Genomic DNA, 12,462 nt, shown 5'->3' on the forward strand with positions numbered 1-12,462 from the left:
AATACATCAACATTTGAATTTTGGTCCTCTTCACCTCACTGTCCATGTAGAAGTTACTGGAAAAGATTATGGTATTAATGGTCAGGAACAGTCTCAGCATGCCAATCACTGCCTGCTGAAGTTGGTGCTAAGTTGCCACTGGCTGAATTTCAAGCGCTCTGATGCAGTAAAATAACCTCATAATGAAAGGAGACCTTATACGTATGGCGACGACACAAGGCAACTGCATGCCCATAGTTAGTAAAGGTGGCTAAATTAATGCAGCTCAAACCATCCTCAAAACCTGATTGCTATGTAACTTACATAACTGTTTAATGAAATGTTGGATTCAATTGTTCGTGTATCTTGGATGGGAGATTTTTATTGGCTAAGTCAGCCAAATTGAGAAAGCAGTAAGTTCCCTACAGCGATTATTGCTGCAGTGAGACTGCCCAGAGACAGTATAGCTAATGTATGAGCCTCACCACTCACATTCATGCTCTCTTTCTCTCTCTCTCTCCCTCCCTCCCTCATTCTCTCACTCTCCTTTTACCCTGCCTTCTGTTTTCCCCTCACGCTACGATCACAGCAATATTAACACAAACATGCCCTTAGACAGTGCTGTCCAACATCATTTTCCCAAAACGAGGACTCGCACCTCACCAAGAATACATACTTCTTTACATTCCATAGCTATCATATGTTCATATGGGTACATAAAGAAGTATGTACACCAAGGAGGTAATCTTAGGTATGAAATTTGCTCACCTTTCGCCAAGGTCAGGAAGTTTATGAGCATTTTTCCTCACCGTTCTCTCTCCCAAGTATGGTAGCATGCACTGTAAGGTGACTTTGAGTGTAAATTCAGTTCAACACTCAAGGCTTTCCTCTGGTTGCCATGTAAGGCTGAGCAGCCAGTCCCCCCGCCCCTGAACATAACAGAAGTTTTGCAGTCCATACCATAATCAACCATTACAGTGACCCCTCACTGTCCTCCAAGCAAATGGGAGAAAGCAGGAGGGCTGGGGGAAAGATGTACAGCTTCCTCTTGTTTTCTGCAGTTAGGAAGTGATCTTTTAGTCTCTCCAGAAAAAATGTTGAGGAGGTCTATTACGGAGTTTGGTTAAAAAAAAAAATAGCAGCAAAGAAGAGAAGAGATTTCCCCTTGATAGGAAGTCCTTTCCTGTGCCTCTGTGTGTGCCTCGTCGTGTTAGACGATCATTTGCTGTGTCCTGGGAGCAGAGTTGCACCTATAAGCTGCATGGCCCCGCTGACATACTGAACATTTTCACTTCTCTCCTCCCACTTCTGTTTCAGTCCGTCGCCCTCACTGCCACCTCGTTCTCTTATTTCACCCTTTTACCCCCCTCACTTGTGTGTCCTCTCTTCTTCCCTATTTCCCACTTCTACCAATACATACCCTTCTCTGGCCTGTCTCACTTGTGTCAGCGGCGTCCCCAGTGGCTGGCTGGAGTGGTTGCTGATGTTTGAAAATGAGGGTGATCCAAGTGGAACAGGAAGCTATTGTGAGCAGGATTTGGGCTTTAGGCGCAGAGGCAGGCCATAGGTCACATGAAGGCGCTAATGCCCACTCAGCACTTGTGGATTGGTCCTGGTTATACTCTACATCCACCAACACCCCTCCCTCCCTGCCAGACCTTGTTTCTACTGCCCTGTATTGCTTCCCCCTCTCTCCCCCCCACACTCTTTTTTTTTAATGCTCATCTTTCTTTTTCTTCTGATCAAACCTCACCTTTCTGTGTTCACAGGGAAATCAGCTGTTCTGTTGCGGGGTGGGCGGAACAGATCAATAACCATTTGCTTGGTAGTGTGAATTGTTCAGCAAGCCTCTAATGAATCTTTGCCCCGGACCAACACATTCCACAAGTCCACACTGCCTCCGTCCAGGCTGAACGTTGAGGCAATGGGTGTAAATCGTAAAATGGATTAGGCGAGAACCAGCTTAAGTTTGAGTTTGAAGACTGGGTGAAAGAGAACTGAATAAATGGGGAGTGGTGCAATGTTTCGCAGTGGAAGGTTTTGGAATAGTAATGAAGGGAGGTTGAACAAGCAGTGACAGTTGTTCTTGGCTCAAAGATAGGGCTGGGCAGGTGGGTGAGCCTGGTACTAAAGGTGTGACGTCCTGTTTAGGAAATGTCACAGCCACCCGAGAGGATGAGCACATAGGAGAGAGAGCGGGTGAAATTCCTTCCTACACTCAGTATGGTGGAGGTTGGGGAACATGAACCAGCAAATTAGCCCTGTGGTTGTTGAGTCTGTTCTGGTTTGGGCGATAACACTGCAGCACTGTGTGCCCTGCATGCCCTACCTCACCGATTGCAATCCTTTACAGATAGAAAGGAAGAAGAAAGTGGGTTACCACCTTAAGTGCTGTGGGTTCAGACTTTGACACACATCTATCCAGCCAACCATTGCTGCAAATTTCCCCTCCCACCTACCTATCCTCATACTCCCCCCCACATCTGTGTTAATACGCTTCTCACAGCTGTGTGCCGCCAATCCGCTTTTCTCCCGTTCAGACCTCCCAACCTGCCCAGTGTTCATAATTCTGATGCTTCGTCATCCCTCTGGTTGGCACATTCCATCCTTTCTGCCCCAATCAACCAGCCTTTGGTCAAAAAGTGCGACGTATCCTCCAACTTACCTCCCATCAATTAAAAACGGCAGTGATATCCCCTGCCCCTCAGTTTAGGTAAAAAGTAGTCTGGTCGCACCAAGAAAAAAGATAAAAAGATAAATATATTTTTAAAAAGTCAAAAATAACACATTAAAAGTCCCAATAATGATAGTATCCTCAGTCATGGTGATAAAAACATCTTGGAAGATGTCAGACGAAGAGGGCAAATTGTGCAATGGGGAATTTTGCTCCACACCAGTGCAGGTCTGAGTTAACGAGTCCGTCATTAGATAGCGGCAGGGCTGCAACCATGAAGCCTAATGAGCCAAAGAGCTCTGCTGCAGCAGCATGTCCGGCCAGTGCCAGGAACACAACAGAGAGACGGAGGAAAAGCGAGCAATTCAAGAGAGGGAGGGAGGGAGGGAGAAAGAACAAGATGAGAGAGATAGAGTGGGGAGTGCAAAAATCGGGGCTAAAATCCATGTGGACCATATCAACTCTTCAGCCTCCCTTTCCCCAGTTTCACCTCCTCCTGCATCCTCTTCCTCTCCATACTTTTTTCTTTTTATATAACATTTATTTCTTCCCTTCTTCTAAGATGAAAAGAAAAGAGAAAGAGGGGGGAAAAAACCCCAAGGTGTTCTCTGGTTAAGTTCTGTCCCAGTGCTGCTGCTGCTGCTGCTGCTGCAGAACAGTACGTTCCACTCCCCCTTCCGACTACGCGACTCACAGACAAGCCATGCAGTTAATAACAGATCACATCCGAATAAGAGAGAGGGAAGACACGGGACAGGAGACGTCAAGGCCTGTCGGGGGTTAACTCCGTCCAAAATCGAAAGATGGGCACATATTACCTGTCGGATCAGTTTCTTATCTGAGCTGCTTCTCTTCTCTTCCCCTCCTCTCCTCCTCTTCCCGTAGTGAAGAGAGCCATAATGACCTAGAGAGCGCTCCAGCTGCTGCAGCCATCGTGTGTGCCGGGTGCACGCCTGACTCGCTGAATCAGCTTCTGTGATTGGGGGGAGGAGGGGTGGTGACGGGCAGGTTGAGTGCCAGAGTCAGGGGGGAGGGGGAAGGAGAGAAAGTGGGCATACACACGCACGCACGCACGTTCTCTCACACACACACACACACACATTCCCACATAGTCCCACACAAATACAAGTCATACCTTTAGAAGAGGAAGACATAGAGCTAGCATGAAGGGAGAAAGAAAGGAGAAAGGAGGGGGAGCACAGAGACAGAAGAGGGAGAGAAGGAGGGGAGAAATTCTGCAGTACTCTCCTCTCCATCATGTGCATTCTGAGGGGGGAGAGCTGGGAGGATGCCCTGGTCGTTGGAGGAGGCAGAAAGTGTAGCAGGCATCCTCCCACCCTGCTTTTTTCTTATTCTATTGACTCACGCGTGCAGCTCCAGAGCTTTATCCTGCTCCTCAGAAGCACTTTTGTTATACAGTGGAACTTTATACAGTCAGTTGGGAGAGGGAGTTTAGTGAATGCTTGAAAGCAGAATTGTGATTGAAAAAAAGATATATGTGGCTCTGCGGTGGAAGACAGCAGTACTTTCAATAGTACCTAGTGGTCCATGCTAATTTGATTATTATTGTCACAGACTGGACACGGTGGATATTGCAATATCTTTTTGGTACATTTTTTTTTTGTACTTGGAAAGTCATGAATATGCATTTTATGCATTCCTTTACGCATGCACTGCAAGGGTCACCTTTCCACTGGGAAGAGATTAAGCAGAGATGCTACCACAGTTGGGAGGGCAGAGTGCACAGGAACAACACAAGGGCAACAAATTACGGACAAGAGGCCGACCAGCCAGCGGCTTCCTAGCCCACAGTGTGAGGACTGAGCTAAATGGTTAGTGCTTTGTGGGAAGTCAGGCATGTGAAACATGCCTCGGCCCCTGTTGCCGGGGTGCTCCTGTGTCTTGTCTCACCACCTACCTGACCATATTTAGTCAAGCAGTGCAAAAAATAGTTCCCACTTCACTCCACTCCACTCTGCTCTTCTCCTTGTCTCAACTCCGTCACCCCTAACCCCGCCCTCTCCCCCACAGCAACTGTTGGCTACAGGCTCCGGGAAGCCTTCCTACAGCTCCCTGCCTATTGATTCCACTAGCCTGGAAGGAGAGAGGAGCTTTAGGCCAGCTAGCCACTGCTACCATTTGCTGCGCTATTTTTAGTAGCTCCAAATAAAGTGGTCTCCCGTGCTCCCACTTGTATATTCTTGATTCTTCCCCCCTCCCCTGTTTTACATCCTTCACCACCATTTCTAGTGCCTCCTCTGATACCATCCCCTCACTGTGTGTCCTTTTAACGCCGCAGTCTATGTCATTCTTCTGTTTAAATAGAGCTGAAACGCACTGCTTATGGTAGAGCTTCCATCTGCTCACCTCTATACTTAAAATAACTGTATATTCGAGCAATGGAGGAGAGAGCAAGGCTGAATGTGTTGTGCAGAGAGGCATGGAGGGTTGTAGACAGCAGGAGATTTTTTTGTGTGATCTCATTTATTTGTTTTCTATACACTCTCGAGCAGTGCAGGGGGAAAAGAGGCAGCCGCACCTCTGAGGCACTGAAAAGTTTGGGCTGCTTTCTCTCTTTTTCAAGCTCTCATTAATTTCCAAGTGTCTTTTTCAAGCTTTCCCGAGGCACAGCCACTGAAGAATCTGTTTAATTAGTTGGTCTCATCACGGGGCACATCTATACTGTATAGAAGCAATGTCCTCTATGCCCTCCTCTTTTTTCCTCTCTCTTCTTTCCTCTTTTACCTCTTCTACCTCAGTGACAGCAGCACACAAGTTCTCTTACTTACCCCACCTGCATTTCAACTGCACAGTGCCCCGGGTTGTGTAAGACCATGGTTTTGCACACCAAATACTCTCTTCAATGCGTTAATCACGTGGAAAGCAGAGTGTGACATTTCACTTGCAATGAAGGAGACAGTGAACACTCACAAACACCCTGAATAAACCATGAACATTTATCAAAGCATATCGTCACGAGCCAGAAAAATGTCACGCAGTTGTCTGCCCCTCGATTTGATAAGCCTTTTACGAAGCTTACAGACATTCTGCCCTTTCATTCTCAAGCCTTCATGGTTGAGATAATTCCGCATAGATTTAAGTCTGCTATTTAATTAATATCGTCGCCGCAATTTACAGCATTTCGATTACGTTATCTTTACAGCTGTTAAGAGCATTGACCATTTGCAAGGTAAAATGGATTCCCGACTAATGTGTCGGCTCAAAACTTGACCTTACACGGCCAATCAAAGTGCAGAATTGGAAGCTGCATAAATGTCCACCTGTAATTGCACTACAGTTACACACTGAAGTGGCGTCATTTCGTGTTCTAACTGTATATTAACACGCTCACTATACATGCGTTAGTTTTATTCTTAGTTTTGTGCTTTGCGTATCCCCCTCTGTGGGTCTCCACCCTCACTGTTCCAGCCACCCGACCTACCAGTTTAATCTCAGTTACAAACGCGACATCCCATCTTCCCCTGAACCTCGGCAGCATGGCTCGCATCTTCCCTCCATGATGAATAGCGTGGAGCTGAATGTTTAGCTGAGCAGTCAATCGATCAATAAGAAAAGGGTCTACTAATGGATGTGCTTTGTTTCTATGCATGAAGGCATGGATTGGGTGTTTCTCCCCCATGGGTACTGCATAGATGCATCTCCATTCAAAATTAAACATACCTTAATACATGTTGCTGTAGGCTTTAATATTGGGTATATATAAGTGTAATATGATATTTAGACACAGAAAAAGGCAAGAAGATCACTTTAATTAATCTGAACTTAGTATAAATATAAAACACCTGATTACAAAAGTATTCAGCCTGGTTGTGTGTGTGTCTACAATAGTGTCTATAATTGCCGCCAGAGGGGCAGCTCTACAAAATACAGACTCAAGAATAATGTAATTATTTTTTTATTTGTACTTAATTTAAATGCATTTGTATTTATTTGTTTACACCGTGATTGTCTTTTCTTCTTGCTTCCACGGCAGTTTTAAAGTTGTAAAACAAGGGTGTGTCCAGGAGTGACAGGGTGGTGAATGTCTTTTTTTGGGAAGCCATTACATATTCTCGGTTCTGCGATGGGCAAACTCAAACGAGAGCTTGTTCTGTTGAGTCTCCTGGAGTAAGGCAGACGAAAAAAGTTTTGTTCATGGAAGCTGAGCTTCAAGCTCCTTCAGTTTAACTTAACTTCTGCTTTCGGTGTACCATCCTGCCAGTCATCGCGATACAGGGATTATCACGACTTCCAACTCAAGTTTGTGCTTTTTTGATCAAATCTTTGCTCCCCTCTTCCATCAGCATGTGTACATGATTGTTCTCGTCACTTCCTTTCCCCCTGCTATCCCTGCACCCCGCTCTCCTGTCCCTTGGTCCCCACCACCCCTCCCTCCTCCTCCTCCCTATACATAGTGCATCATTCGAAGAGGTGAGGCCGTTGAGCACTTGGAGGAATAAAAGTGATTTATGAATGGGGCAGCCTACCTAGGTGCTGGAGGGGGAAGCCAGTGGCAGTCAGGCTCTGTGATCCAGCAGCCCATTGTTCCCTCCAGCCTCACTGCAGGGGAAACTCCTCTGTCTCTCCCGCCTCTGATCTTTACTGGTGCCGCATGTTACCGTTAAGTGACTCTCAAACGGCACAAATACCTGTGCATTGCAGTAGAGCCCACACAATGTATTGGTTGGCTGGTACAGTTGTTTGAGCTTGAAGTTCACTGATGCATTGATTTCTTTCGTCAAAACAATATGAGGAATATGAGCTTTGTCAAAAGACATAAATACAGAAGGTCATTTTTGCTCGGAATTCCTGGTCAGATGAGCAGAGAACGAAACAGAGCAAGTCATTTTCACTACAAACAAACAAACACACAAACAAACAGACAACAGTGTTCACATATCTGACAACATTAAAACAACATTAAAACTAGTTGCTTGTTTTATTGTTTAGCTGATTGGTGAATTAAATCTTTCACTCTCTCCGGCTTATACGTTTATCGTAGTAGAGCTAGAACCTGTCCTTACTGACATTGAGTGAAAAACAGGGTTTAATCTAGACAGGTTATACTAGTCAAGGCCCAACATACATAGTTATACAAATCCACTACTGTTCACAATCTCATTTAAACCTATTTTCAAGTCTGCATGTCCTGACTGGGGGAGGAATCCGGAGGACCCACAGAAAACGTATGTGGACAAAATGCAAACTGCACAGAAAGGATCTGATTGAACATCTGTGAAGTGTGAAGCATCATTGATAATCACCACACTAACATGTGGCCCTAGATTGGTGTAATATTGGTAGATATACAGATTTGTTGATGCCAATTTCTGTTTGCATCAACACTGAAATTCTTGTATCAGTCAGATTCTGCAATGCAGAGATGCACAGAAGTACAGCACCGTATTCTTTGGTGCAGACACATACACACCCACAGTACATTGCATATGATCCATATTTGCTTTCATGGAGTTGGCCAATTAAGTAAATACCTGCATAAATGTACACAGTTTATAGTATGATTAATCTGACTTTTCTTTTATGATGCAAAGTTTTAGTTTTTCCAGGTTTTGGCAGCCTGACACAGGTGAGCTAGATGCACAGATCAATAAGCTATAAATAAAATAAAGGAAGGTAATAGGGAAGGGACCGAAGCCACTGTGGGTTGTGTTTGAGTTTCCCCTTGTCACCATATGCTTGAATACAGATACACAGCATTCACACAACGCGCAGTAACTTTACTGCAGAAACCCAGCTCAGCAATTCATTTAAAAATTTGAGCACAGAGATACGTTAAAGCAATATTGCAATATTGGACATTTGTTATAGCAAACTCTATATAGTCCTGAGAGATTGATCCCCACTCACACTGTTTTAATTACAGTTGTCTCCTTAGTATTGTTGGTTATTATCTTCACTTGTTTGGATCATGTTGCCATATTTTTTTTTTCTTATTTAAATTACTCACTGACGAGTGCACCTGTTAAAGGTGTAGTGCAGTGACTGGATCGCTCAGCAGGCTTGGGCACCAGTTTGCTGCAGCATGAGCTGTGACTTAATTTAAGAGTCCCCCAATCCTAGATTCCCTCCTAGTGTCCACCTCTCTATGAGCTGGGACCAGTCCAAGAGATCAGCCAGAGGACAAGCTAATACAAGCCCCAATCCTCCTGTGGCCAATCACAACGCCTACACTTCTTCCTCGGGTTGGGCCAATGGTGGCTCAGAGCCAATAGATAAGCTCAGCCATGCTGTAATGCTCTGTCTGTCCCATGGCATGCTGAAACATTGAGTCCTGGCTTCTATGTTGCAATAGCACATGTAGAGAGGGAGGGGTGGGGTAGCAGAGGGAGGCAAGGATGGATAGATAGAGGAGGAGAGAGAGAGAGAGAGAGAGAGAGAGAGAACATCCCTTACTGTTTGGGACTCAAGGACATAAAGAGCTGTTGGGAAAGTGACTATTGCATGCAAAGAGAAGAGCGTGCATTGTGAAGTCGCCTTTATCATTGATGCTATGTTTTTTTGCCCACTTGCCAAACCTAGAAAGAGCAGGATTTATTTGTGGCACTTTAAGTGCCTCGGCAATGCAGGTAATAAATATGACAGAGCAAGGTGATGTACTTCCACAGCACAGCTGTCAGACATCCTTAATATTTTTTCCCCCCATTTAAAAACAAATGTAGTTTATCTATTTACTTGATGTATTGGAATAAGTAATTGAATTTATTTGGGCTCTAGATGGTACTTTTACATCGCTGATGGGCCATCGGCTTGTGGTGTTTTTATTTAACAACGTAAAATGCGCTGCAGTCTTGTAAAGCATCACTATAAACCGTGTTCTAAATACAGTTTAGCTTGACACAGTTCTTGCATGCCACACTTCCCTTTTTTACCCCATATAGCTTATGGGGTACAATATACTGATAGCTTTCCACTTCCCACCACTAAAGCTATGTAAATATGTCCCAATTCATTTAAAAAAAAAACAACAATGTGAAGGTATTTGAATAAAGTCAATCAATAAGGGGAGCTTAAAACTAAATTTACTTGCATGCTCTTTCTGATCAGATGTGGGCAAAAATCATACTTTTTATCCCTTGTCCAGTAATATGTACAATTCTGTCAGTGGATGGAGTATCAGCGATCTTAATGGACTCTGACGGACACATTCAGGCCGATGTTCAGATCTAAACCATGCTTAGCTGTTGAATAATTCAGGCCGCGTTACCCTGGTAACCTCCACGGACACCTAAGTCAATGCCTTCCATGTAAAAGCGTTTTGAGGGGTCAGAGATGATGTGGGTTTTCGTATGTTTGTGTTCTATTGTGTGCTCGTGTCTGAGTGTGTGGGGGTTCTTGCTGTACAAAATCTGCAAAAAAACAAAGCCTTTACTTTGAAAAAAAAAAAGAAAAGTAAAAGCATTATGTTATAGAGATCAGGCAGAATTGCCTATGCGGAAAATTGTAGGGGAATTTAAACCTCCATTACACAATCTGTAGAATCACGGATCTGTTTGGAATATGTTGGTTTCTATAGAGCCTTATCTGTGTAATGTATAGTACATTTACACAAGCTCCATTAACAAGCTGGCTGTTAGAGATTTTCTCTACTGTTCAGGCGCATATGGCCTGTTGTCTTAGTGCTTAGATGAGCCAGTAGCTGATACAAGGCCTTTTTATCCCCATTATTTCCCTCTGCAAACAATGGACTTTAATTACCAAATCACTCTTTCAGCCACAGCTCCCTCCAATGTGCCTGGAAGTCTAACTGCTAAAGAAGTTGGACTCATCAGCAGCAATACAGCTGCTTGTTTGTGTTACTTTGGATCTGCTCTGCCAATTACTGTTAGAGAGAGAATTTGATGATGTTTTATCTTAATTTCTCCATTGTGTTTAAGTCGTAATATTGTTGCTGCTTGGTTTTTGTGCATAAAAGGAAGCTCGCCGGTTGCAACACAAAGAGAAGAATGTTGAAGTGTGGACGCAGGCCAAGGAGTGAGGAGTGATTTAAAGTGTTAGATCTGCCGTGAGACTGTAGATCACAGGAGCCTCTCAGACCTTCTACCCGTATGGTGACAGCGTGGCAGGCTGCTGAGTGGCTGTCGATCGAAGGACCTTCAGAGCTGCTGACTTCTCCACCATTCTGCAAAGCACACAGTCAATTCCTTGGTTCTATTTACCACTCTGCAGTTAATTTTACCAGGCAGGATAAGGTCTGGAGTTGCTGTAAAGAAACTGCAAAAAGGAATTTTACATTCAGAAAATGGCCAGTATCTCAGCCCCAGTAAAGCAATCATTATCAATCTAATATGCAACACTGGCTTCACAGGTGAATTGCTATTTAGCTGCTGTTAGATGGAGGAACTTATGCCTAAAAACCTGTAGAAAAGGCAGTATATTTGCTCATTATTTTGCTTTGTTCAGGGCATTTCTTGGGCAGGGGGTGTGTAGCCCCGACTTTATATAAGGATGTGAGGGTGACTGTCTATACGGGGTGACCAGATTCTACAGATTCTTCTTCACCTTTCACCTCCTTAATTTGACCGTGATGCATTAGTAACTCTAACCCTAGCTGTAAGTCCGTTTGATGGAGGTTTTGGTCGAGTCATCTCTTCCCCCACCCCCAATCCCCATCTATCTAAGTCTGCATGAAAAGTGATGTCAAATCATTTCATGGTAGTTTCATAGATATGATTTAGGTGGCTCTTCAGTCTAATATAACCTGCACGTCCTTGCTCTTTTTGAGGTAAAATTGTATGTTACACCTCTTATGGCTGGTTCCTGAAATGAGAATGAGACTTTTCCAGGGTGCTTAGGAGAATAAAGGAGAATTAAGTGCACAGGAAGAGTAGCATGGGAAAATAATTGGGTCATCTCGAACCAATGGGACATTAACACGCCATTGGGGTTCTCTAACTGTCTTACTGTCTGCTTCTTCATAAATTGCTATGAATCAGGACACCCTATAGCGCCAGTTGATCTAAGGCTAATTAAATATAAGCCTATGTAGGATCCCACCTGTTTTCCATCTAAACAGAAAACTATACCTGTTTGAAAATGCACCCTCTGCCTCATAAACAACCTTGAAGGCAGCACCAGTAGCTTCAGTGATGACAGAAACGTCATCAGAAGTGCAACGCACTCCCGTCCTCCCCTTGCCAGTTTATGCAAATAGTCCTTAATAAAAGCATGCTCACTCGGGGGCTTCAGGTATAGGCAAGCAATGGAAGGTCACATTGTAAGGGAAATTATTCTCCTCACGACATAGTAATGAAAGCCTTTTTTTTTTTTTATCGTGCGGTGCTCATTGAGGTTCTTGTCCTCAGCTCTTTGCTGCACTGCTGGTCTGAACGCTACTTGTGTTTATTTACTCTGTCCACAGCAGGTGAGCCCTTAGCTGTGGGACAGCCACGACTCGAGCAAAGTGGCAACAAATTGCTTCACGGGAAGAAATGATGGCCAACCACTTACATTTGCATGGATATTATAGGCTGCTTTGATTATATTGTCATTTGAGATGCAGACCCATGAAATTGACCTCCAGTTTTGTCCAGTTCTTGTTGAAATTGCTTTGTTTTATACATTGTATTTTTTTGAAAGAACAAAATAAGCCAGTTTGAATACCAACACTGCCATTCAGCACTGCATGTTTGAAGATCGATGAAATGCTGAACAAATTTATGACTCTTAAATCTCTCAACTGCCACTGAGTTTTAGGCACTCTGCTTTCCAAACCTTCATCACACATGATGAAGTGCACCTCCCTGCCCGGAGTGGAACGGGGGTGGGGGATGTTCCATTTAAACTCGGTG

At 44.2% G+C, this 12,462-nt stretch overlaps 1 protein-coding gene across 4 annotated transcripts in view; it reads left to right on the forward strand.

Annotated features, from left to right (window-relative positions):
• mib1 (MIB E3 ubiquitin protein ligase 1) overlaps positions 1-12,462 on the forward strand; it is a 52,926-nt gene that overhangs the window by 24,566 nt on the left and 15,898 nt on the right. The gene's annotated exons all lie outside the window — the stretch shown is intronic.

The sequence above is a fragment of the Solea senegalensis genome, linkage group LG1, assembly GCF_019176455.1.
Source record: "Solea senegalensis isolate Sse05_10M linkage group LG1, IFAPA_SoseM_1, whole genome shotgun sequence".
NCBI lineage: Eukaryota > Metazoa > Chordata > Actinopteri > Pleuronectiformes > Soleidae > Solea > Solea senegalensis.